This window comes from Salvia splendens, chromosome 1, assembly GCF_004379255.2.
Source record: "Salvia splendens isolate huo1 chromosome 1, SspV2, whole genome shotgun sequence".
Taxonomy (NCBI): domain Eukaryota; kingdom Viridiplantae; phylum Streptophyta; class Magnoliopsida; order Lamiales; family Lamiaceae; genus Salvia; species Salvia splendens.
In genome coordinates this window covers 17,554,478-17,581,534 of record NC_056032.1, presented here as the reverse complement: position 1 = coordinate 17,581,534, position 27,057 = coordinate 17,554,478, and the positions used below count along the sequence as shown (strand labels likewise).

Here is a 27,057-nt window from a genome sequence, read left to right as displayed (position 1 = left end):
CTTAAGAGAATTGAGGTCATGAGATGAGCAAACGCGACGAGTGAGGGACGGGTCCCCCTTAATTAGCAAACTTCGGCCATTGATTGAGAACACCATCGACATACGCTGCCAATTTACCGTGACGTCTCCCAAGGAGGCGAGCCATGAAACCCCCAAGATGATGTCGATGATGCGCAAGGGGAACACGTAGCAAGACACAATAAAAGTCTCAGCCTCCAAGATCATAGGGACATTATGGCAGATACCAGCGGTCTGCCTTTTGGACCCATCACCGAGCATCACTAAATAAGGGGCATTCGGTGTGATAGGGAGCTGCAGAGAGGTTGTGAGCTGATCTGAAATGAAACAGTGGCTCGCGCCGCTGTCAACCATCACCTTCGCCTTGTGGGAGCCGATATCTCCAAACAGCTTCAGCGTACGGGAGTTGTCGAACCCGTTTGAGGAGAGCTCATATAGCTGCAGCTCGATGGTTGATTCCAGAGTGTCTGTGTCGTCAGGAGAAACGAACTCATCCACGGGATCGTCGTCGTCTTGGACCATCACGTTAAGAGTTTTGGGTGGGCACCGATGCGATGGACCGAATTTCAGACCACAACGAAAACAAGTGCCAGCCGCCATATGCTTCTTAAATTCCTCGGATGACATGTTGCGAAAATGGCGTGGTGCCGGCCGATGAGAAGCCGAAGTCGACCAAGAAAATCCCTTTGATGATGGCGGAGCCGAACTGACAAAAGAGGGACTGAGGACGGGGCTGGGCGTGGAGCTGGTGACTGTACCCCCGCGACCTGGTCCATGCGCAGAGTGAGCTGAACCGCGTCAGAATAACTTGTGATGTTAGCCGCCTTCCTGTGCATACGAATTTCCAGTCGCAAAGCTGCGAGAAAAAACGCGAGATACTGGTGGTCAGACAAGTCAGATATCTAGGCTAGGCGTGCCTCGAAAGCCGCTATGTAGTCGGTGAGAGAACCGTCGTGGCAGATAGCTGCGAATGCTTCATACTCGTCAAGCGCCATGTTATCCCCAAGCGTTTCATCAATTCTTGTGTAAAACGGTCCCAAGACAGAGTGGGAATCCGTCGTCGTAACAGGTGAAACCATGGCAAGGCCGGGCCTGCTAATGCTGCGACAGCAATCATCAAACGGTTTTCTGGTGGAGTGTTGGACACCAGAAAGTACTGCTCTACCCGAGCGAGCCAAGCGATCGCCTCAGAGCCGTCGAAAGTAGGTATGAGCACGACCGTTGTGCCCCCTGCACCAGGCGTGGTTGACTCGTGGTCATCGGTTGTCTCCTTGTCATTCGACCCATTGTTGTCGTGCCCCTTGTCGGAGGACAGCAACTTCCGGACCTCTGCCATGAACGTCTCGAGTTGAGACCCCAATGCCGAAACTCGTTCCTCTGTTTTTTGGAACTGAACATTCATCCGGTCGTCGGTTTTCTGAAATTGAATATTCATCTCATTGACCGCGTTGGACAATGACTCCGTAGTCTTCTCCAGATCTCCCGTAGCCTTCTCTAGTCCACCCAACTGGGCCTCCGTACTACGCGTACTAGCCATCGTTCACCGCACCAAAATTGATAAAGTAAAGGCCGAGAATGGTTCGAGCACAAGGTGTGCTCAAGAGAGCTGCTCCAGAAACACACTCACGCACAAAATCTATTTGATAAAATGCACGCACATAATCTGTTTGATAAAATGTCACCAGAAAACAATAAGGAAATGGGTAGATAAAACCTCGACTTTATTATCAGTAATTGAAAGGAACAAGAATGGAAGGTGAAACGAAATCCTCCCCCAGGAGGCCTGCGAAACTAAATCGCCCAATTACACTGATTTCCCAAGATGATCTCTCTATTCTAGGGTCCTCACTATATATAGGCAAATAATGCAACAAAATAGGAACAATGAAACTGAAATAACAAAGTAACAATCTGCTGAGTCTTTCTTCCCAAATCTTCTCAACCGATCGCTTAGATCTTTGACTTAATCAGCCGAGACTTGTGGGTTGTTCTGCTGTCGATCAGTTGGCCAAACTACTTCCCTGTTTCCGCGTCTGTATACTTTCCACCCTCTGCACGTATCAGATTATGTCAAGCGGGACATAAATCAAACTATCTAAACGTCAATGGTGTTTGAATGGAAAACTTAGTGGGGGACATTAATTGGATACGCTGAAAGTTGGAGATACAAAGCATGATTAACATTTCTTTTAACATGATAACTGCATGTGAAAGCTTCAGTTTTGGATTCACTTCAAAAACCCTTTTCATGTGACAGGATGATAAGTTAACTTGTCGAATTATTAGGTGTATTTTAGTTTAATTGAGGTGTTAATATTTTCTACCCCACCCACTTAGCGACGTCATTTCACTAAGGAAAAAAGGTTAATCATGTTTTGTGACCCCAACTTTCAGTGTTTTCCGGAAAGTGTCAGCTTGTAACACTTCCACTAAAAAACCCCCCAACTTTGAAAAAGTTTTATTTCTGTCACACTTGACATTTTGACGTAATTCGGAAATAGATCATTAGTCAGCTTTCCATATTAGGTGGATAATAGTGTTATTAAGATGGATTTCTTTTCCACCTCTGACCTCACCCACTGAACAAAAAGAAATCCTTCTCTCTTCTCCTCTGCCTTGTCTGCATTTTTTGTTATTTGTTGTGAGCTGAGGAGACTGAAATGAGAAGGGTTTGATGTGATCCGAACAGAGTGGGAAGCAGAAGAGGATGACAAGATGGAGAGACGGGACTTTGTTCTGAAAATTAGAGTGTAATTAAGTGGAATTTTTAATCCTTTTTACTTGACAATGACATGACATCATTTAGGGTTGAGGTGGAAATAATCTATAATTAAATTATAGTCCACCTAATCTGTATGTCTGACTAGTCATTATCCTGCCAGATTATGTCAAGCGGGACATAAATCAAACTATCTAAACGTCAATGGTGTTTGAAGGGAAAACTTAGTGGGGGACATTAATTGGATACGCTGAAAGTTGGAGATACAAAGCATGATTAACATTTCTTTTAACATGATAACTGCATGTGAAAGCTTCAGTTTTGGATTCACTGAGTTGATTTCTTGATACTACTTTCATACCCCGTGCAACTAGCCAGTGGCGGATCCAGAATCCGGAAATGGCGAGGGCGGAATTTAAATATTAATTATTAATACATTTAATATTTAAATATTTCATATTATTTTTAATAATAAAATAAATAATATTATATTAATATTTAAGTAGCACTAGCTTCGTTAATAAAATATAAACATGTAATATAGCTTGCAAATATGTATTATTCATTTTAAAATATAAAATTATTGTAATTATTATATACATTCAAAACCAATTGTAAATATTATATACAAAAGTGATATAAGTAGAGTAGTAAATATTTAGATTTCAAAAATATTTAAAATGTTTATTTTGTTACATAGATAATAAGATGCATGGATCACAAATTATAAGTACTTTAGGACAAAAAAAACTCTAACACAAGATTAAAAATGATTTTAACTAAAGAATAAATATAACAACATAATAATATATGCAAATTAGTAAAAGTTTATATTTCATAAAGTATTTAAAGGTATTATTTTGATAATAAGAAGAAATATGAACTGGTAAAATAAAAAAGCAAAGAATGGAAAACATATGTTCTTGTTGAGGATCGAACGAGGATTGAACCCTAGACATCTAGGTTTAAAAAACAACCACCAAACCATTGAACTACTACATTTTATATGACATTTATTGAAAGAAAATAGATTTCTACACTTCACGGAGGGGGCGGATATGCTATTTTTGGCTCGATTCAAGGGAAAGTCTAGGCTCTCCTAACGACCGGGAGGGGGCGACCGCCCCCTCCTGCCCCCCTAGACCCGCCACTGCAACTAACTATGCAATTATTTTTGTACACTGGCAGGACATGGTGGGTTCGGTTACGTGGTGTTATGCAAGAATAAACTAGATGGTAGGCATTATGCCGTGAAGAAGATCCGATTAAAGGACAAAATCCTGCCTGTAAATGACTGCATATTAAGGTCTGTATTCATATTTCATAGGCGTATTTAAATTCTAAAATCTTGTCATTTTTAATGTCTACTGTTGACTTTAATTTCTTTGCACTTATGTGAAATGTTTTGCAAGGAAGTAGCAACTCTTTCTAGATTGCAGCATCAGCATGTTGTACGATACTATCAGGTATTAATGTATGAGAAGTCATTTTTATATTTAATTTGCATAGGATGTTGAAGCTGGATTGCTTGTTGAGTTATTATAATTCATGAAACACATACTTGTTCTTGTCCTTTACTTTCTCTTTCTATCAGGCTTGGTATGAAGCAGGTGAAATTGGAAACCTTGGAGGCCCTGCATGGGGTTCTACAACGGGCGTGAGTTCTAGTGTCAGCTTCAAGGAAACTGATTCTTCAGAACAGTTTGCACATGAAAATAAGCTTGAGTCAACCTACCTCTATATTCAGATGGAATACTGCCCTAGGTAGCTATGTTGTTATATCCATTCCTGCTCCCACTGAGATCAACAAGAAATACAATTTTTTTTAACTTCAGCATTGCTTAAATTCCTCGAAGAACCCTTGATTCACCAATTAATTTACATTTCTTAAAATTTAGATAAATATTTCTCAAGTTGTTGGTCGTCTCTACTCTCTACGGTGGAAGTGTAACAGAAGCATTTTCTAAGGCGATGGAGTGAAAAATTGACTATGTTTTGAAGTTACAGATATCCAGATTGCACTTGTCTAAAGATAAAAGTTCATGATATCAAGATCATAAATGCTTTTAGTGCAAAAATAACATGAAATAAGGAGTTTACTACCCATGCCTCAAGAGATTTGAGCATGTTAGTTCTTGGTTCTTTAACTCACTAATCAATTATGCCTAACTTATAATTTCCAAATATGATTCAGGACTCTGAGGCAAAAGTTTGAATCCTATAATCAGTTTGATAAGGAACTTGCTTGGCATTTGTTTCGCCAAATTGTGGAAGGCCTGGCACATATCCATGGACAAGGAATTATCCATCGCGACTTGACTCCTAATAACATATTTTTTGATGCTCGAAATGACATCAAAATTGGAGACTTTGGCCTTGGTAAGAGTCGGTCCTTGCTCATTTTGGAATTTAAAATAAATATGAATTAATCGTTCAAAAACTTGTAATGCCTATAAGATCAAACTTAACATTGGTGAAACTCTTTTCTTTTGGTTTTGGAGCTCCTATGTGTATTTGCCTAAATCTATTTTGCATACATGGCCGATCATGAATGGGTCCTACCTCAATAGAGATAAAAGAGTTCCAAAATTAGAAAGTGCATATTCTTGTGGGACGGACTAAAAAGGAAAGAGTGCATACTCTTGTGGGACAGAGGGGGGTATAATTGTCCTCTGACTGCTAAAACATATTATTACCATGTAACTGTTGGATATTTGACACACAAAATATAGGAGCACTCAACAAGGATGAAATATGGAGAATAGTATTGATAGGCTTCTCACAAAAGGATTACAAAATGCAAAAACAAAAGTGCTTCAGCACTACACAAATCTTTTCTCTCTTTCTAACTATGAGATGCGAGCTACGGCTCTTTCTCTCTAACTCACTCAATTCTCTTCTTTTCTTTCTTGATTGTGTACATATTTAGCTACAAAGGCCTAGTGCCTATTTATAAGTAGTATAGGTCGGTTAGTTTGCCGACATTACAATGCTAGAGAATTCTAGTTAACTAAATGACTCAACTTATTTTAACACAAGTATTACCCGCAAGTGTACGGGGCTAGTGTAGCAATCAGTAAGCAAGAGTATCGTATCCCACAGAGACAAATTTGTATCAACTTAACTACCACGAACAAAGATCAACTACTATCTAGACAATCAAGTGCAAATTGGTTATTCTAACAACTAATAAAAGCATAAAATAAGCAAGTAACAATTAAGAATAAGAAAACACGGTGTGAAACTGATATAAAAGAAAATATGGAGAAATTGTAGAACTCAAGGATCCGATGCACAATTCCAAGCTCTTATCCAATTGATTCGCCTTTCCTTTTGGTGTCTCTAGAGTTACTAAGTCAACCACGATTCTAGATTAAACCCCCTCCCGAGGTGAGAAACCAGTAGATTAGATGCAAGAATTGAAGTCCCCTTCTAATCCTAAAACCTCTAACTCCCAAAAGTTTGATTAGGTTAATGACCTCACTCAAAACCTCAACTCTCCCGAGTTCTATTGTATTAAGGTGTGAATTATTCTTCTTTCCGGATTAACTATTTCATCTCCCGATTAATCTAATTAATCCTACACAATCAAGTGGTGATCAAGCAATTGAAAGGAATAACCCAAGAATAATCAAATAACTACAAGAGCAAGGCAAGAACAAAATCAATCGGATAAAAACTATGAAGTTAGTGCATCATCACCAAGAATTCTACAAGAGATGTTTAGCTACTCATATTTATGAAGAAAATCATGTTCAACACAAAGAAATTCAACAAATACATGAAATATAGATACTAAGTACTCCTGTGAGATCAATCTATGGAATGAAGCTTCAATCTTCCGATATAGAGTCTCCAATCTTCCAATCTTTCTCTCAAAGGTGTTCTTAAGGGTGTGAGTGCGTGTGGTAGGCGGTAGGTAGAATGTAATATGAACCCCTAGGCTTCTTCTCCTCTTATTTCCCTTCAAAAATCGCGTTTTCAGCTTTCAGACGCGTCAGACAATCCGACCCGGCCGGGTTGTATTTTTGAACTGGAAATTCAACCCGGCTGGGTCACCATTTTAGGACAGTTGCTGGATTCTGGCTCAACCCGGCCGGGTTGTATTTTTGCACTGTAAATTAACCCGGCCGGGTTACCTGCGCGCGGCATTCGTAGATCGGCCATATCTCTCTCATCCGAACTCCGATTAGGGCGTTTGAGATACCCACGCGAAGCTCTTTCGAAGACGAAGAGAATGATATGCAGTGGGTGTTGATTGGACTTCAAAATCTCTAGAAGAATTGTCTCAAACCAAGGCTGCTGCATATCCACCTATTTTACACCTTTTTCTACACATTCTTAACAAAAAGGTCAACATACCAACATAATAGAGAAGTAGATATAAACACGCCTAATAATAGACGAAATATGATCACATTCATACAAAACCACCCTCTAAAATCATGTAAAATCCAAGTATGTCAACTCCCCCAAACTTACATAATTGCTAGTCCTCGAGCAATGAAGAAAAAGAATTAAAAGAAGACTTGGATTTAAAGGGGTTTTAGACATCATCATCGTCTCAAAGAATATGGAATAAAGGAGCTTATCACAATACAAATTCCATCAAGTTAAGCTGTCGAATGCACTTTTGCTACTAACTCGTATATCACCTTGGATTCGTACTTCACTCGGGATGTATATATGTGTGTATATTCACCTCACTAAAAAGTGTATAACGTATCAAGTAGTCACTCAAATCAAGCAAAAATGCATGGTTTACCATAAGCTTGCTCAATGTCTGACCTCTCCTCTACCTCGTGTGACAATAAATCAAGAGTCCGAAAGGTCTTTTATTTAGGTTATAATGTAGGCTCTTTGGTAAGGTGAGGAAATATTTGGCTAAAGTGACTGAAATTCCCAAAACGTAAAATCCCAAGAAATCACAACAATCAACTTTTAACTTCAACCATTCTCAAAACACTTCTAGATAATAACTAGACTTTGTCTAATTTCTTCCCAACTTCCAAAGACCTCAAATTATTCTCTATATACAAATTTTTTTTTCTTTCTTCTTTTTCCTTTTTTTTCTTCTTTTTTTTTCTTTTTCATTCACTTTTTTTTTCTAAGTACAAACTCAACCAACCTTTTTCAATTATACTTTCCCAACTCTTCTTTTTCAAATCTCAACAAATTTAGAGTCTAGGATTCCCAATCCACTTGATTAGCTTGACAAAAGAAAAGGCTTAAGGCTCAAACTTGGCTAACAAGGGTGTTATATACTAAGGTTAGTGTTTAGGTAAAAATGAGGCTAACAACGATGGCCTAACATCTTCCCCTATATTTAAGGTCACTTTGTAGACTCAAGAAGACCAGGAGCAAGTTCTAGAAACACATGCACAATTGATGATAAAACACACATGAAAGAATTGAAGGCTCAAAAATCTCACTTGGGTAAATAGCATGAATCAAGGCAAACAAGCAATTCGTTACTTATGCACCCAATTACTCAAACTCTCAAGTCAATGGTCAAGTGATAGCTCAAAATGGATGGTTCTTTTATCATAGAAGACTAGTCTTCACCCCAATTATACCAATTTTTTTTTTTTTAATTCAAGCCCAAAATTTGCAATCAATCACAACCAAACAACACAAAACTTCATGAATTTCTTAAACAAAGCAATTCTATCCTAAAACAAAATAAAAACAACAAAACACAACTAATCAATCTAAAGCAAAAAGATAAGTACCTCGTTAGTGTCCCTATCCACCATATCATCCCCCCAAACTTATTCAAAGCTATGCAAAGAATAAGTTTGAAAAGTTGGTGGAGAAGGGAGACTAACATGGTATGCAAGCAACATAAAACACACCAAAAACAAACTGAAACAAAAGAATTAAAAGATACCTACTAGGGGTTACTTCCCCTACAGTGCCTTTGGTTATCGTCGTTGGCTCGACGTCGTCCATGAGCTGCATCATGTCACGCCATAAATGGTGGCGTTGGATTTTCTGTCAATCTTGGAAGCATATGATATAGCCAATCTCTTCTTCCACCAAGTATTTTTCAGAGCTCCATCAGAAATTTCAGTTTCCACTTTGGATAAATTTTCAGCTTTTGTTTTCTTCACCTTCACTTTAGGATTTGATGTAGTCTCTTCTTTAGAAGTTGATCCACCACATGAACCAAACATCCATTGCGGTAAAGAAAAATCCCCAAATGTGGACTCAATTTCTTGTGCCTTTTGGACCTCTACAACGTGCACAGCTTTGCACTCTTTCTTCATAACAAGTTCTTCTTCCTCACGACTCTTCATAGCATTGTAGATAGATAGGATGTGACGTTTGTTACCCATAAGAAGAGTGAGCTCTCCCTTTGCCACATCTATCAATGCTTTTCCCGTTGCAAGGAATGGGCGCCCCAGGATAAGCGGTATATTCACGTCTTCTTCCATATCCAATACTACAAAATCGACGGGAAAAATGAAGTCATGTACCCTCACAAGAACGTCCTCAACAATTCCTTTAGGATAGGTGACGGTTCTATCTGCCATCTGTAGTGTTATTGTTGTCGGCTTGAGAGTGCCGATCTTCATCTTTCTGAAAAATGATAATGGCATCAAATTTATGCTCGCCCCCAGATCACAAAGTGCCTTTGTCTGTCTGTCATTTCCAATAACGCATGAGATGTTGAAACTCCCAGGATCTTTAAGCTTGGCCGGTAGCTTTTTCTGAATTATGGCACTACAATTTTCAGATATGTTCACCGTCTCATAGTCAGTCCACTTCTTCTTCTTGGAGAGCACATCTTTTAGAAACTTTGCATATGTAGGCATTTGCTGTAACGCCTCTACCAACGGGATGTTGATGTGCACTTTTCTAAATATGTCAAGAAACCTAGAGAAGTGATCATCTAGCTTCTTCTTCTGCACGCGCTGTGGAAATGGGATCTTAACCTCAGCAGGGGGTGCAGGTATCACGATGCTTGCCTTGGGAGGCGGCACCTCTTCCACTGGTTCTTCTTCTTCCACCACCTCTTCTTGAGAGATTTTCTCCTTCTCTGCAGGCAAGGTTGGGCCATCATAGCTCTTTCCACTCCTAAGATTAATGGCTTTGCAATCCTTACAGTCTTTAGGATTGACAATTGTTTGTGACGGAAATTGGCCCGGTTGATGCTGAATACCCACTGCCTGTGAAATCTGGCTCATCTGGTTATCGATGCTCTTCATGTGAATATTAAGGTCATTCACATTAGCTTCAACCTGCACTAGCCGTTTGTTGGAGTCCTTCATGCACTCTCCCGTTTGCTTCATAAAGGCCATTAACACATCTTTCAGCTCATCCTTCCTCGGTTCTATGATTTGGCCATTTGATACCTGGAATCCGGGTGGTGGTTGCAGGGCATTATTTGGGTTCCCGTATGACAAGTTGGGATGCACCTTGTTCCCATAGTGATTGTAATTGCCTCCTCCTTGGTTGGGGTGGTAATTGTTGAAATTTCTGTTGTTGCCACCTTGATGAACGTAGTTTACATCTTCGACTCCTTGTTGCATCTCAGTCCCAAACTGACTTGTTCCCATATACCCAAGCTTGTCAGTTAGAAATTCCAGCTGCTTGGATATTGCATCAATCCTATCATTATCGGAGGTGGATGCCACCCTATATGATTTTCCTCTGTCGTTTCTCCATCCATCATCATTTGAAGCTACCCTCTCGATCACTTCAAGTGCTTCAGCTTCCCCCAATTTCAAGAGAGATCCTCCGGCGCTCATGTTCAGTTCACGCATTGCTTCCAGCGTGCCTCCCCTGTAGAAGGTTAAGATCTGTTGTCCCGGAGTTAGCCCGTGATTGGGGCATCTTCTCATCAGCTGCTTGAACCTTTTCCAAGCCTCCATGATATTCTCCTGAGGGTGCATCTTGTATTGAATGACCTCAGCTTGGCGTTTGAGTGCCTCGCTAGGTGGATAATATTTCTCCAAGAACAGCTCCACCATTGCATCCCATGTAGGCACAGAGTTAGGACCCATGCTGTCATACCAGTCCCTTGCCTCATCTTTCAAAGAGAATGGGAATAATCGGAGGCGGACTTGCTCATCTGTGACCCCATTCGCCTTCACTGTGTTGCTGATCTGTATGAACTTGGTGAGGTGCTTGTTGGCATCTTCTGAACCTGTCCCACCAAATGCGTTTGCTTCTGCTCTGTCTATCAACCCCGGTCTCAATTCGAAGCTGTTGGCCGCTATCCCCGCATTGTTGACTGGTGGATTAGCAACCCGTCTGTAGGCAAATTGATTTTGCACGGGCACTGGCCTCACATTCTGTTCATCCAATTGCCTCTGCATGGCAACCAGCTGTAGACGGAGTTGGCGGATGACAGGATCCTCATTGTTGTTCTCCTCCCCGTTATCCATTAGAATTGGAGAATGAGGCTCGTACTGGATAGGTGATGGAGGTGGAGATGGACTGGGTGATGGAGTTCTCTGGATAGGAGAAGGTAGTCGCCTATGAGCGGGTGAAGAAACCCGATTCCTTTGGTTTAACCTTCTCTGTGCGTTCCTCCTTCTGTTGGTTGCTTCGATCTCGGGATCGATAGGCTCTAAAGGTGGACCTTTAGAACGCGTGTGCATACAACCTGAACAAGGAAACACATCTATTAGAGCACTCAAAATAAAAAGTAAAAATAAAGCAAGTAAAATCTAGACTAGTAATCTCAATTATTATCACGATATTAAGCTATAATGACACACAATTGTCCCCGGCAACGGCGCCAAAAACTTGACTCAACTTATTTTAACACAAGTATTACCCGCAAGTGTACGGGGCTAGTGTAGCAATCAGTAAGCAAGAGTATCGTATCCCACAGAGACAAATTTGTATCAACTTAACTACCACGAACAAAGATCAACTACTATCTAGACAATCAAGTGCAAATTGGTTATTCTAACAACTAATAAAAGCATAAAATAAGCAAGTAACAATTAAGAACAAGAAAACACGGTGTGAAACTGATATAAAAGAAAATATGGACAAATTGTAGAACTCAAGGATCCGATGCACAATTCCAAGCTCTTATCCAATTGATTCGCCTTTCCTTTTGGTGTCTCTAGAGTTACTAAGTCAACCACGATTCTAGATTAAACCCCCTCCCGAGGTGAGAAACCAGTAGATTAGATGCAAGAATTGAAGTCCCCTTCTAATCCTAAAACCTCTAACTCCCAAAAGTTTGATTAGGTTAATGACCTCACTCAAAACCTCAACTCTCCCGAGTTCTATTGTATTAAGGTGTGAATTATTCTTCTTTCCGGATTAACTATTTCATCTCCCGATTAATCTAATTAATCCTACACAATCAAGTGGTGATCAAGCAATTGAAAGGAATAACCCAAGAATAATCAAATAACTACAAGAGCAAGGCAAGAACAAAATCAATCGGATAAAAACTATGAAGTTAGTGCATCATCACCAAGAATTCTACAAGAGATGTTTAGCTACTCATATTTATGAAGAAAATCATGTTCAACACAAAGAAATTCAACAAATACATGAAATATAGATACTAAGTACTCCTGTGAGATCAATCTATGGAATGAAGCTTCAATCTTCCGATATAGAGTCTCCAATCTTCCAATCTTTCTCTCAAAGGTGTTCTTAAGGGTGTGAGTGCGTGTGGTAGGCGGTAGGTAGAATGTAATATGAACCCCTAGGCTTCTTCTCCTCTTATTTCCCTTCAAAAATCGCGTTTTCAGCTTTCAGACGCGTCAGACAATCCGACCCGGCCGGGTTGTATTTTTGAACTGGAAATTCAACCCGGCTGGGTCACCATTTTAGGACAGTTGCTGGATTCTGGCTCAACCCGGCCGGGTTGTATTTTTGCACTGTAAATTAACCCGGCCGGGTTACCTGCGCGCGGCTTTCGTAGATCGGCCATATCTCTCTCATCCGAACTCCGATTAGGGCGTTTGAGATACCCACGCGAAGCTCTTTTGAAGACGAAGAGAATGATATGCAGTGGGTGTTGATTGGACTTCAAAATCTCTAGAAGAATTGTCTCAAACCAAGGCTGCTGCATATCCACCTATTTTACACCTTTTTCTACACATTCTTAACAAAAAGGTCAACATACCAACATAATAGAGAAGTAGATATAAACACGCCTAATAATAGACGAAATATGATCACATTCATACAAAACCACCCTCTAAAATCATGTAAAATCGAAGTATGTCAACTCCCCCAAACTTACATAATTGCTAGTCCTCGAGCAATGAAGAAAAAGAATTAAAAGAAGACTTGGATTTAAAGGGGTTTTAGACATCATCATCGTCTCAAAGAATATGGAATAAAGGAGCTTATCACAATACAAATTCCATCAAGTTAAGCTGTCGAATGCACTTTTGCTACTAACTCGTATATCACCTTGGATTCGTACTTCACTCGGGATGTATATATGTGTGTATATTCACCTCACTAAAAAGTGTATAACGTATCAAGTAGTCACTCAAATCAAGCAAAAATGCATGGTTTACCATAAGCTTGCTCAATGTCTGACCTCTCCTCTACCTCGTGTGACAATAAATCAAGAGTCCGAAAGGTCTTTTATTTAGGTTATAATGTAGGCTCTTTGGTAAGGTGAGGAAATATTTGGCTAAAGTGACTGAAATTCCCAAAACGTAAAATCCCAAGAAATCACAACAATCAACTTTTAACTTCAACCATTCTCAAAACACTTCTAGATAATAACTAGACTTTGTCTAATTTCTTCCCAACTTCCAAAGACCTCAAATTATTCTCTATATACAAATTTTTTTTTCTTTCTTCTTTTTCCTTTTTTTTTCTTCTTTTTTTTTTCTTTTTCATTCACTTTTTTTTCTAAGTACAAACTCAACCAACCTTTTTCAATTATACTTTCCCAACTCTTCTTTTTCAAATCTCAACAAATTTAGAGTCTAGGATTCCCAATCCACTTGATTAGCTTGACAAAAGAAAAGGCTTAAGGCTCAAACTTGGCTAACAAGGGTGTTATATACTAAGGTTAGTGTTTAGGTAAAAATGAGGCTAACAACGATGGCCTAACATCTTCCCCTATATTTAAGGTCACTTTGTAGACTCAAGAAGACCAGGAGCAAGTTCTAGAAACACATGCACAATTGATGATAAAACACACATGAAAGAATTGAAGGCTCAAAAATCTCACTTGGGTAAATAGCATGAATCAAGGCAAACAAGCAATTCGTTACTTATGCACCCAATTACTCAAACTCTCAAGTCAATGGTCAAGTGATAGCTCAAAATGGATGGTTCTTTTATCATAGAAGACTAGTCTTCACCCCAATTATACCAATTTTTTTTTTTTTAATTCAAGCCCAAAATTTGCAATCAATCACAACCAAACAACACAAAACTTCATGAATTTCTTAAACAAAGCAATTCTATCCTAAAACAAAATAAAAACAACAAAACACAACTAATCAATCTAAAGCAAAAAGATAAGTACCTCGTTAGTGTCCCTATCCACCATATCATCCCCCCAAACTTATTCAAAGCTATGCAAAGAATAAGTTTGAAAAGTTGGTGGAGAAGGGAGACTAACATGGTATGCAAGCAACATAAAACACACCAAAAACAAACTGAAACAAAAGAATTAAAAGATACCTACTAGGGGTTACTTCCCCTACAGTGCCTTTGGTTATCGTCGTTGGCTCGACGTCGTCCATGAGCTGCATCATGTCACGCCATAAATGGTGGCGTTGGATTTTCTGTCAATCTTGGAAGCATATGATATAGCCAATCTCTTCTTCCACCAAGTATTTTTCAGAGCTCCATCAAAAATTTCAGTTTCCACTTTGGATAAATTTCAATTTTATAAAGACATCCTGCTATAGTGGCTTCGTAAATATATCTGCAGCTTGGTCTTGTGACTTGCAATAAACCAACTCCACATCATTTTGGTTCACGTGTTCTCGAATAAAGTGATAACGAGTATCAATATGCTTACTTCTTTCGTGAAACACTGGATTCTTTGCAAGTGCTATTGCATACTTATTATCAACATGAATCTCCGTCGGGCCTTGTTGCGCGAATCCCAGAAAAGTTAATAAATTTCTCAACCAAATGCAATGGCACACCGTTGAACTTGCTGCAACATACTCGGCTTCACATGTTGAGAGTGTTACTATAGCTTGCTTCTTTGACGACCAAGTAAAGACACCATCTCCAATGTAAAAACAGTAGCCGGTAGTGCTCTTTCTTTCATCCAAGTCTCTTCCCCAATCGCTATCCGAATAACCAACGAGCTTAACTTCTTGATTAGAGGGATAAAGTATACCTTCATTCAGCGTACCTTTAATATAGCGCAAAATCCTCTTGGCCGCATTCAAATGAGACTGTGACGGCGTTTCCATGTATCTGCTGATTAATCCAACTCCATAGAGAATATCTGGCCTAGTGCACGTTAGATATCGTAGACTTCCAACGAGACTTTTGAAGTAAGTTGGATCCACCTCTGCTTCACCATCATGTTTCCTTAATTCTTGACTGATCTCCACGGGAGTGTTAACAGGATTGCAGGACTCCATTTTGAATTTCTCCAAGATTTGTTTTGCAAATGAGCTTTGAGAGATAAATATCCCTTCTTCATTTTGCACTACCTCAATTCCCAAAAAATGTGCCATCAAGCCGATGTCTGTCATCTCGAACTCCTTGATCATGCTCTTCTTGAAGGTATGAAACATTGTTTCACAATTTCCAGTAAAAATAAGATCATCGACATATAGGCAAACGAATAACATGTTACCTTTAGCATCTTTCTTCAAGTATAGAGCATGTTCATAGGGACACTTCACGAAACCATTCTTCAGAAAATACTCATTAATTCTGGAATTCCATGCACGAGGTGCTTGCTTGAGCCCGTACAAAGCTTTCTTCAATCTGTAAACTTTATTCTCAGCTCCTCGTTTCACATAACCTTCAGGTTGCTCCACATAAATTTCTTCTACAAGGAAACCATTTAGAAAAGCCGACTTCACGTCGAGCTGATAAATCTTCCAATTGTGTTGGGCTGCCAGCGAGATAAATAATCTGATCATCTCAAGACGAGCAATAGGAGCGAAGACTTCACTATAATCAATTCCGGCCTTCTGCTTGTATCCTTTCGCCACTAACCTCGCTTTGTACCTTTGCACTTCACCATTGGCATTTTTCTTTGTTTTGAACACCCATTTCACACCAATTGCTTTTCGGCCTTCTGGCAGTGTTGTCAACGACCAAGTATCATTTTTCTCAATCGCATTGATTTCTTCATCCATTGCAATCTTCCATTTCATTTCTTGTGCAGCATCTGTATAAGCAATAGGATCAGCATCCATATAAAAACAAATAAGATTCACATTTTCCTCCACAACTTCATCAACTTCTTCGGTAGCTTCATATATATCGTTCAGATTGCGCATCCTTCTTGGCCTTCCGACTGGACCTTGAGGTGATGTTGGTGAATCAGGTTCTTCAACTTCACGTGCATCTTCTTGCTGATCAGGTACAATTTCTGACGTGCTTGCAGCTTTCTTATCCTCCCAGCTCCATGTTTGATCTTCTTCAAACACCACATCGCGGCTTATGATCACCTTCTTCGTGAGTGGGTTATACAATTTATAACCCATTACTCGATCTCCATATCCCACGAAGATACACTTTTCGCCTTTATCATCAAGCTTGATTCTTCGAGCTTCAGGAATTTTGGCATAGGCAATGCAGCCAAAAACTCTCAGGTGCGCAACACTGGGCTTGAACGAGCTCCATGCTTCTTCGGGCGTCATGTTGCGAACACTTTTGGTGGGACACCGGTTTAGGAGATATACTGCTGTTGCGACAGCTTCAGCCCAGAATTCTCGAGGTAAGTCCTTCCCTTTGATCATACTCCTCGCCATATCAAGAATTGTTCGGTTCTTCCTTTCAGCAACACCATTCAGTTGAGGAGTATATGCAGGTGTAAGTTGGTGAACGATTCCATGATCCTTGCAAAACTTTTCGAACAGATCGGATGTGAACTCGCCTCCTTGGTCGGATCTGAGAACTTTAATATAGTTCCCACTCTGCCTTTCAACAAGAATTTTGAATTCTTTGAAAATATCAAACACCTCAGATTTCCTTTTCAAGAAATACACCCAAGTCTTTCTGGAGTAATCATCAATGAAAGTTAGAAAGTATTGATTACCTCCAGTAGAGATAGGCTTCAGAGGACCACAAACATCTGTATGAACGATCTCCAACGGGCGTGATGCTCTCCATCTCATTTCTTTTGAGAAACTTGGCCTGTGATGTTTTCCTAGTATGCATCATTCACAAACTTCTTCAGGATGATCAATATGAGGCAAGCCTTTCACCATATTCTTTGAAGACAAAAGCTTCAAACCACCAAAATTCAGATGTCCAAGACGCAAATGCCATAACCACGATTCATCTTTAACAATAGTATTCATGCACTTCAACATATCATGTTTCATGTTCAATGCAAATAATCTATTTTTGGACATCTTCACACAGGCAACCAAACTACCTTGAGCATCATTGATAGACAGATAAGAATTCTTGATATTAACATCAAATCCTTTCTCCAGCAATTGACCAAGACTCAAAATATTGCTCTTCATGGCAGGCACATAATAGACGTCATATATAAAACCATGATTTCCATTCTTCAACTTAATCAAGATATTACCTTTTCCTTGCACCGCTACTTTGGAGGAATCTTCAAAAGTAACTTCCCCATAAGATATCTCCTTTAGCTCCACGAAGAGTTCTTTGTTCCCGCACATGTGGTTACTAGCTCCAGTATCCAAGTACCACGTGCTGCACTGATCACCTTCAAGTCCTTTATGAGTAAAAAGAGAGGTTGAAATTACCTGCTCATTATTGTCTCCACCATCGGCATAATGGACTTGTTGGTTGGACCTGGTATTTCCGGTTGTTGGGCATTCATAGCTGTAGTGCCCGAATTTGTGACAAGTATAGCACTCAACATTTGCTTTATCAAACCCTGGTTGATTATAGGTTTGAGAATAACCGCCTCTGTATTGTCCTCTTCCTCGTCCTCGTTGTTCATAAGAATTTCGACCTCTGCCTCGATAGGTGAAATTTTGGCATCCTCCCTCATTTTGATACTTCTGGCCTCGTCTTCCTTGATTTTGGTAATTCTGGCTGCGTCCTCCTTCATTCTGGTAATTCCGGCCGCGTCTTCCTTGGCCATGATAGCCTAGGCCTCGACCTCGACCTCGGTTGTATCCACCGAGTGATGTCCCAGGCTTAAACTTCTTGCCTTCTTGTATTGACATCTTCGCTTGTAGCATCTGCTCAAGTGACGGAGTGGTCTTTTTCTTCATGCGTTGCTCATAGACTTCCAAGCTGCTCTGCAGCTGGTCGATAGACATAATGCTGAGATCTTTTGATTCTTCGATAGCCGCAACGACGTGCTCAAATTTTGACGTCAAGGAACGAAGAATTTTCTCAATGACACGAACATCTTCAACTATCTCTACTTGCCTTTTCATTTGATTCACAATAACTAATGTTCTTGTGAAATAGTCTGAAATGCTCTCCGTTTCAGACATGGTCAAACTTTCGAACTCGCCACGTAGGATCTGCAGTCGAACTCGTATCGCCTTATCAACGCCGGTGAAAGAATTCTTCAAAATCTCCCAGGCTTGTTTTGACGTGGTGGCTGCACTTACTTTCTCGAACGTAGTTTCATCAATACCTTGATAGATATTGAACAACGCCTTCTTGTCTCGTTTTCTTGCATCTCTGAGGGCGTTCTTCTGGTTGTTCGTCAGGGCATCTTCGGCTTCTTGGGAGGCAGGTTCGGTGTAGCCGTCTTGAACAATATCCCACAACTCTTGTGATTGCAACAAGACTCGCATCTGAATACTCCAATTCCCATAATTGTGTTTCTCTAATTTGGGAATCTGGGGTTGAACCATGTTTAACGTTGCCGCCATAGGTAGGATCGAGTGGCTCTGATACCAAATTTGTTGGATATTTGACACACAAAATATAGGAGCACTCAACAAGGACGAAATATGGAGAATAGTATTGATAGGCTTCTCACAAAAGGATTACAAAATGCAAAAACAAAAGTGCTTCAGCACTACACAAATCTTTTCTCTCTTTCTAACTATGAGATGCGAGCTACGGCTCTTTTTCTCTAACTCACTCAATTCTCTTCTTTTCTTTCTTGATTGTGTACATATTTAGCTACAAAGGCCTAGTGCCTATTTATAAGTAGTATAGGTCGGTTAGTTTGCCGACATTACAATGCTAGAGAATTCTAGTTAACTAAACTCTAGCCTATTCTAATAATATAATATATAGCTTAAGTCGGTTACTGATGATGCTAGGCAATTCTAGATAATTCTTCCTTAATTGTGAAGTAATTGAGTTTAATAAACTCAACAGTAACGCCATGTTAAGTTTGAGAATTCCAGGCCTGTCTAGATTTCCTCCAGGGTCTCTTTACATGAGTTTTTGTATTATATTTTAGCCAAATTTCTGAAGTTCGAGCAACTGGACCAAGACGTGGATGCGACTGAAACCGTTGGGAGTATCAATTAATGGTACAGGTCAAGTTGGCACATATTTCTACACTGCCCCTGAAATAGAGCAAGGCTGGCCGAAGATTGATGAGAAGGTCAATTTTAATTTCATATGTATATATTCTTTAGTGTTTTGTTGAGAAACTGTCTACCCGTGCTCATCTTGTTTCACTCTATCATAGGCTGATATGTACAGTTTAGGAGTTATGTTCTTTGAACTATGGCATCCTTTCGAGACAGCAATGGAGAGACATGTTTTGCTATCTCATCTGAAACTAAAAGGACAGCTTCCTTCTAGCTGGGTCACAGAATTCCCAGAACAGGCAACCTTGCTTCGACACTTGATGTCTCCAAGTCCATCAGATCGCCCTTCAGCCACGGAACTTCTTAAGCATGCCTTTCCACCTCACATGGAGCATGAAATGTTAGATAGTAAGTGATTGATATCCGCTTACTGAATTTTGATAAAAGATTCAAAACTGATGCTAATACAATTTTTGATGTGAGAATTATAGTACATATAGAATTATAGATTGGCCAAGGTTTTTTGTGTGTATTAAAGATGACCATTGCCTTAATATCTTCTAACATGATTTGCATGCCCTTTACTACTTGGCTAGCTATATATAGTCTTATATACCTGAAATGTTTACAGAATCCTTTTGGTTCCTATACAAGAAATTAATAAAAAAAGCAATCGATCTCATTAGAAACGAGAAACTTAACTGTTAAATATTTCACCATCGTATTTGTAATAGAAATGTTATTTATATTTCTAGCTAGATTTCAGCAGGCATAGGTTTTAATAAGTGTGAAGTTTAGTTATCGAAAGTCAGAATTACTTGGTATTTTCATAGTATGTACCAATGGGGGCTGTTGTAGAGCACTAATGTATTTAGGTTTTCTTATATATCTGTAACCCTAGTTTTTCCTATATATATATATATGTGTGTGTGTGTGAGAGGTCTCTTGTATAATAACTGAATGAGAAATACTATTCTTCTTGTCTCTACATGTCTCTATACTTCACTGCTTAACATGGTGCTATCAAGGTGTCTGCTCTAGTTCCTGAATTTCATAAAAACAACCTTAATTTTATTACTAGTGAAGTTGTTTCTTTGAATATCCCTTTTCTAAATTCTTCAAGCTAAATACATACCTGAGCATATACTATTCACAATCAGGTTGTGGAAATAAATGATAATGTTACTTGTTCACTATTCAGTTAAGTCTTTATTCTACCTGGACTTGCATATATGTTGAGGACAATTCATTCTTCAGAAGACACAAGTAAATACGAAAAAGTTGTGTCTGCAATTTTTGACGAGGATAAGTTAAGGACAAAGGAAAGGCATGAGAATGTTGAACGACTGAAATACAAAAAATCCGGCCTTTCATAGAAGAACGAAGCACGTAGATGTGCAACATCACTTCATACGCAAGCTGGTTGCAGATGGAAAGATTGTACTAAAGTTTTGTGGTACTAATGAGCAGACCACTGATATTTTCACCAAATCGCTTCCGCTTGCTAAACATCAGTTTTTTACATCTCAACTAGGAGTATGTGAGTTTGAATCAAGGGGGAGTGTTGAAAGTTGATTCAATAAATTCTGTAAATATTGGATAAGTTAGGAGTTGGTTATTATTAGATTAGGATAATGACAGTTATGGTTGTCAGTTATGGATGGCAGTTTCTAGCAGTTAGGAAAAGTAGTTATTCTTATCATTATAAAAGGTGTGGTTATGTATTTAGTTTGCAATGTGCTGATCAATAAAAAAACCAACGTTTCCTGTCAATATCAGTTTCTTTACTTAGTCTCTTTACTTTGATTTACTTTTACCACAAAAATTTAGGCCATGTTTGATTGCCAATATTCTGTCTGGGAAAGTAATCTGATTCCTTACATTTTAAATTCTTCTGTTTGTTTCGGTTTTTAATCAAACTGGGAAAAGTAATCAGAATCCCGAGAACAAGGAAAGTTAGTACAACTTTTCAGGAATCAGAATCCTAGCTTATCTTAGGTATTCTTTTTCCTAGTTTTAGGATTCTTACATATTTAATGCAATATATTATTATTATTATTATTATTATTATTATTATTATTAAATACAATGTTTTAAAAATAATTTAAAATTATAAATCATACTTAATTTCAGTACAATAAATAACTATAATTAAATTTATCATAATTATAACTATATTATTATAATATTTCTGTATAATTGTTATTATAATAATAATAATTAATAATTTATTAAATAATTAAAATATATTTATATAATATAAATGAGATAATAATAATAATATTAATTAATAATTAATCAATAAAATTGTAGTGAAATTTAAATCATAAAATTTATTTAATTATAATATCCGTAAATATTATAATTATAAAAATAATAATCATATTTATTATTCTAATAATTTATGATTATAATACTCCATGTAACTATAATGAAAATTATATTATTATATATTATGATGGATGATCCATAATCCATATTTAAACTATCCATCGTAATAATAAATATAATAATATAATTATTATCATTTGTAATTAATAATTTATTAAAAAATTTATATTATTATTTTTTTATAAATAAAAAATAATAAGTGCTATATTTTTAGTTTGGTGTTTAAATCAAATATAAAATATAAATCTTGATATTTTCCAAACACTGGAAAGTAAAGTTATTAGGATTCATATTCCTAAAAATCATTTTTCCAGGAATCATTTTCCTTGCTAACTTTACATTCCCGTTAACCAAACATGGCCTTAAGGCTAAGATCTCAAGGTTTCCTCTTCCAAAAATCTGGGTTTTTTATTTCTTTATTTCGAAGACGAACCTTGAAGAAGGAACTCGTATAGTATAATTCTTTTTCACTCAGGCATTAAGCCACTAACAATTTTTGCCCTTTCGTTTGCTTTGGCAATTTACTGAAAAAGTATAAACTTGACCACTCATATTATACTGAGTACTCCTGTGTCCATTTTAGGCTAGGCAGTCAAAGGTGACACTTGTTTACTCGGCAGAAAGACATTATTTTTAAAGTGGGCCAAATAGATATTAAATGCATAAAATAAATAGGGGAAAGGTTCCACTTACTTCTTGGTTGAAGGGCTGCTCGCCCTACCAAAGTAACAGTTTTGACTCTCTCCTAAATATATGTTCTGGCTCATGTATGGTTGGTTATGTTTTCACACTAAAGTGTTTTAGGATGAGTTACAAAACTGTCTTTTTTTTTTTATTGTTGCAATATGTAGTATCTCTCCCCATTTTCTTTGTTCCCATTGGACACTGTACTTGTTCCTAGCAGAAATCAGGAATCTGCTCATGATTGTTTCTTTTGCCAGAAATCAAGTCCACCCAGCGCAGTTGGAACAAGTATTGCACTAGAAACTATTTTGCTACACTCTTCCGTTGATAATAAATCTCATAGGTGATGATCTTTTCTTTTATGGATCCACTGTTGTTGCTGACTGTTCCTATTTAATGCATCTACTGAATGTGGGATTATCTCAATGACATGATCAGAAATGAAATAGGCATTAATGTTCTTGTCTGTTTGAGAGGTGGGGGCGGTTTATTGTTCGAGCGCATGGAAATGGTGGCCGAGTTGTGGGAGGAGAATATCAGGGTCGGTAATCTGATCTTATGCAAGATTGTTTGGTATTTCTGCAGCACAATAATAGTTACTGAAAGCAAGTTTTACAGGCAGAGTTTGTCCCGTTGCGTGATCAGTACGAATATGCAAGCGACCATAATAATATATGTCTTGTTGTCATCACTGACACTGGTGTATTCCAAAAAGGTTCCGTTCAGGTCGGACTCTGGTCTATATATATTAGCATGTCTTCTTTGTGATATCTTACACTTGTCTTTTGCAATGGTATCTCTAATATTTCTAGCTCATTACTTAGGTCCGGCATCTAGAGCTCAAGAGAGAGAAAGAAATTGGGAGGGAAAACCTTGTAAAATATCTATATGGCTACTCAATTTAGAAACCCGTCTATCTGGAGCTAGGTCAGCTCGAATTTGTACAGGTATCACCTTGCGTTCTTGGTTTTATTTACTCTTTTGGCATCTTTGTTGAACATGAGAAGTCCTAATTTCTTCTTCCTTGCTTGAAAGTGGATTTTTTTTCCCACTTTATTCATGTTGCATACAACTTTCTTATTAAAGCTGAATAAAAAATTGTTCTTTTAAACCAAAATCATATTATGCCAAATAGTTAACTTTTCTTCATCCTTTCTCTCTTAAAACCAAAGAGAAATCAAACAAAAGAATCCTGTTTTTAGATAATTTTATTCATAGCTTGAACAATTTAAACCAAAATCATCTCACACATAAGTATATTTTTCATTTAACTTCTCAAAAGGTAATTATACATTTTTAAAAAGTAATGGACTCCAAAGAAGGAGGTAAATTAAAAAGACCAAACAAAAATAAATAATTTTTTTACCTTTTGTATCAAGAAAAGGTAAAGTTACCTTCTCAAAAAGCCGGCGGCGTTGAATAAGATCATCACATCTGTTCTGTGTATATATACATTTGAATAAATTTGATTAAGTGGCGATGGAGGCTTTCTTCATATGTCATTCTGGAATTAATTTTAAAATTTTCTTTGTTCTCTACATTCCCCATTCAAATATTCTATCCACTAGTAAGTAGTATCAATCGCAATCCAAAAGAGAAAAACAGAAAGTGGGCTTAAGATAATATTGAGCACAGAATAATGCATGGGTTTGCAAGTTAAGTAGTGAGTCGGGCTTCATTTATATTTTTGCCATGCATTTTGCCAAAAATAGGTATTAATCCATTTAGTTAAATCTAAGGAAAAAAGGTCTCGAGTTCGACTCCAATATTATGCAACTTTTTGTGTGATTACCAATCAAAAAAGAGAAACAAACAAAAAAAATTAATAGCAATATATGAAAGAAATATAAGTCCTAGTGCTCAATCCAAATCCGAGGTTGGGCTTAATAAAAACTTCAAACCCATGTATAGGTTCGACACCCCTAAACTCATACTCCCTATGTTCCTAATAATTTGTCACCGTTTGATCCGACACATGTTTTAAGAAATGTAATAAAATATAGGTTGAAAAAGTTAGTAGAATGCGGGTCCTACTTTATATATTAGTTTTATAATAAAATGTGGATGAGAATGAATTAGTGGAATGTGAGTTAGTGGCATTATGTTTGAATAATTGAATACTCCATCCGTCTCTAAAAATTTGGCGCTTATTATAATGCCAAATCACTCTTGATCTAATAACCGAAAAAACAAATAATAAATCACTTTTGAGAATGACTTAACTATCTTATATCACTATCCAATGTTTGCTAACCACAATTAATTTGCAGAGAAGACGAAAGAGATAAGAGAAATTTCAAACTTACTCAAATGCCACACATTTATTTTCTTATAATTCGACATGACAATGTTAATAAATGGTTTAATATCTGTCCATTTTTGTATTTTATGATATCACTGACGTATCGTAATTGAGTTATTTGTTTCAATTTTACTAGGCTTAATAGGTTGATACGGACATGTTTGTACATTGTGAAATTGATTCGGACTTCGTAATCTTTATTAAATACAAACTCATTATTTTTTTAAAAACAATTCACACACAAATGCACATATTTATGCATTTGAGAGATCTCAAATAGATTAGAAAAAACATTTTACCAACTAAATTGTGCTAGGCGTGACAGAATTGGAAAAGTCATACGGATTTGTACAATATTTTCCACACTTATACCAACTTAAAGAAATCTAGTGTGATTTTTCTTTATAAATAGAGAAGCAAAACTAACAGGCATATATATTACATAAAAGAAAAGCACATAACTTAGAAAGAAAAAAAAAATGGGTTCCAAAATATTGAGTGGTTTTGCTTTGATTCTCCTAGCCATGCTTCTTCTATCATCTCCACAAGCCGTTGCCAGAAGGGAGCTTGCACAAACTACTATGGAAACATGTATGAATATTTTTTGCCTATCGTTACTATTGTAAATCATTTTAAAATTAAAAATCTCTATCCTTCCCTTCCACAAACTAATGTGGAAACATGTATGAATATTTCTTTCCTTGAATTCGTTACTATTGCAAATCATTTTAAAATTAAAAATCTCTATCATTCCCTTCCACAAACTACTATGGAAACATGTATGAATATTTCTTGCCTTGAATTCGTTACTATTGTAAATCATTTTAAAATTAAAAATCTCTATCCTTCCCTTCCACAAACTACTGTGGAAACATGTATGAATATTTCTTGCCTTGAATTCGTTACTATTGTAAATCATTTTAAAATTAAAAATCTCCATCCTTCCCTTCCACAAACTACTGTGGAAACATGTATGAATATTTCTTGCCTTGAATTCGTTACTATTGTAAATCATTTTAAAATTAAAAATCTCTATCCTTCCCTTCCACAAACTACTGTGGAAACATGTATGAATATTTCTTGCCTTGAATTCGTTACTATTGTAAATCATTTTAAAATTAAAAATCTCTATCCTTCTCTTCCACAAACTACTGTGGAAACATGTATGAATATTTCTTGTCTTGAATTCGTTACTATTGTAAATCATTTTAAAATTAAAAATCTCTATCCTGAGAACTTTAGCCTCTTGCATTAATACTGTATATCGCTAGATCAATTCACATGAATTTATATTTTTGATGTTCATTCGTGTCCAGCCATTACTTTTTGTTTTATTTTTTCATTTCACTATTTAATGGGTTTTATTTGATCAATTGTGATTGAGTTCATTTTTTTTAATTTGGCAATTCGAGTTGAGTATATATAAAATTAGAATTTATAATAATTTGACATTTAACGTTGTTTATTTTGTTATTTGAACTCAACAGCTACGGAGGGAAGTGGGGTGGATCCGAGATCAAAAAAGCCTCCAATAGCCCTAAAACCTTGCTTGCCACCCACCTGCCATGCATGCCGGCCCTGCCCACCTCCCCATCTTCTCGGGTGCTGCTAAGTTGCCTTGCCAACTCTCAACCAGTATATCTCTGTATTGCGTATTTTTAGTTTCATAATTATGCAACAACAACGTCTTCTTGTGGTTGATGATAGCCACACTCTATCATACTCCATCCGTCCCAAAATAAGAGTCATATTTCTTTTTGGAATGTCTCATTTTAAGTGAGTCATGATTATTATGCGTGATAGAATAAAAAATATAAACTAGTTGATATTAAGATATTCAATTTTAGTATCATGCTTTTAGAATTTTTAAGGACGCTAAATGATAACTATTTTCAGTGGTCACTGTTAAAGAATAAATTCATTATAATTTTCCTATCATATTTACAATATTACTAGTATTAATTAAGTAGCAATCTAAATTTATCAAATATTTAATATTTAAGAAATCAAATTTATCAAAAAAAACAGACTAGTAGGAGAGTATATCATTTTTTTCAAAAACCCATCAGAAAGTAAAGAAATGATGTCCATAATAATAATTCTTCGCTATCGTAGTATTTTTTTATGCACAATGCAACTTTTATGAATAGTACACTACGAAATTATCACGCGCGAAGGATTGGACTCTAATTGTAAATTGTAAGCCATCATCAAATCTGCACCAAGTTCTAACCTAATTAATTAAGTACTAAAATCATAAAAGTGAGAGAAAATCAAGTAATAAGTACTCCCTCCGTCTTATTACATATGAAACATTTACTTTTCATCATGAGATTTTATGTGTATTATTTTGT

At 37.3% G+C, this 27,057-nt stretch overlaps 1 pseudogene; it reads left to right on the top strand.

Annotated features, from left to right (window-relative positions):
• LOC121810648 overlaps positions 1-26,535 on the top strand; it is a 45,409-nt pseudogene extending 18,874 nt beyond the window's left edge.
• Positions 26,536-27,057: the final 522 nt, after the last annotated feature.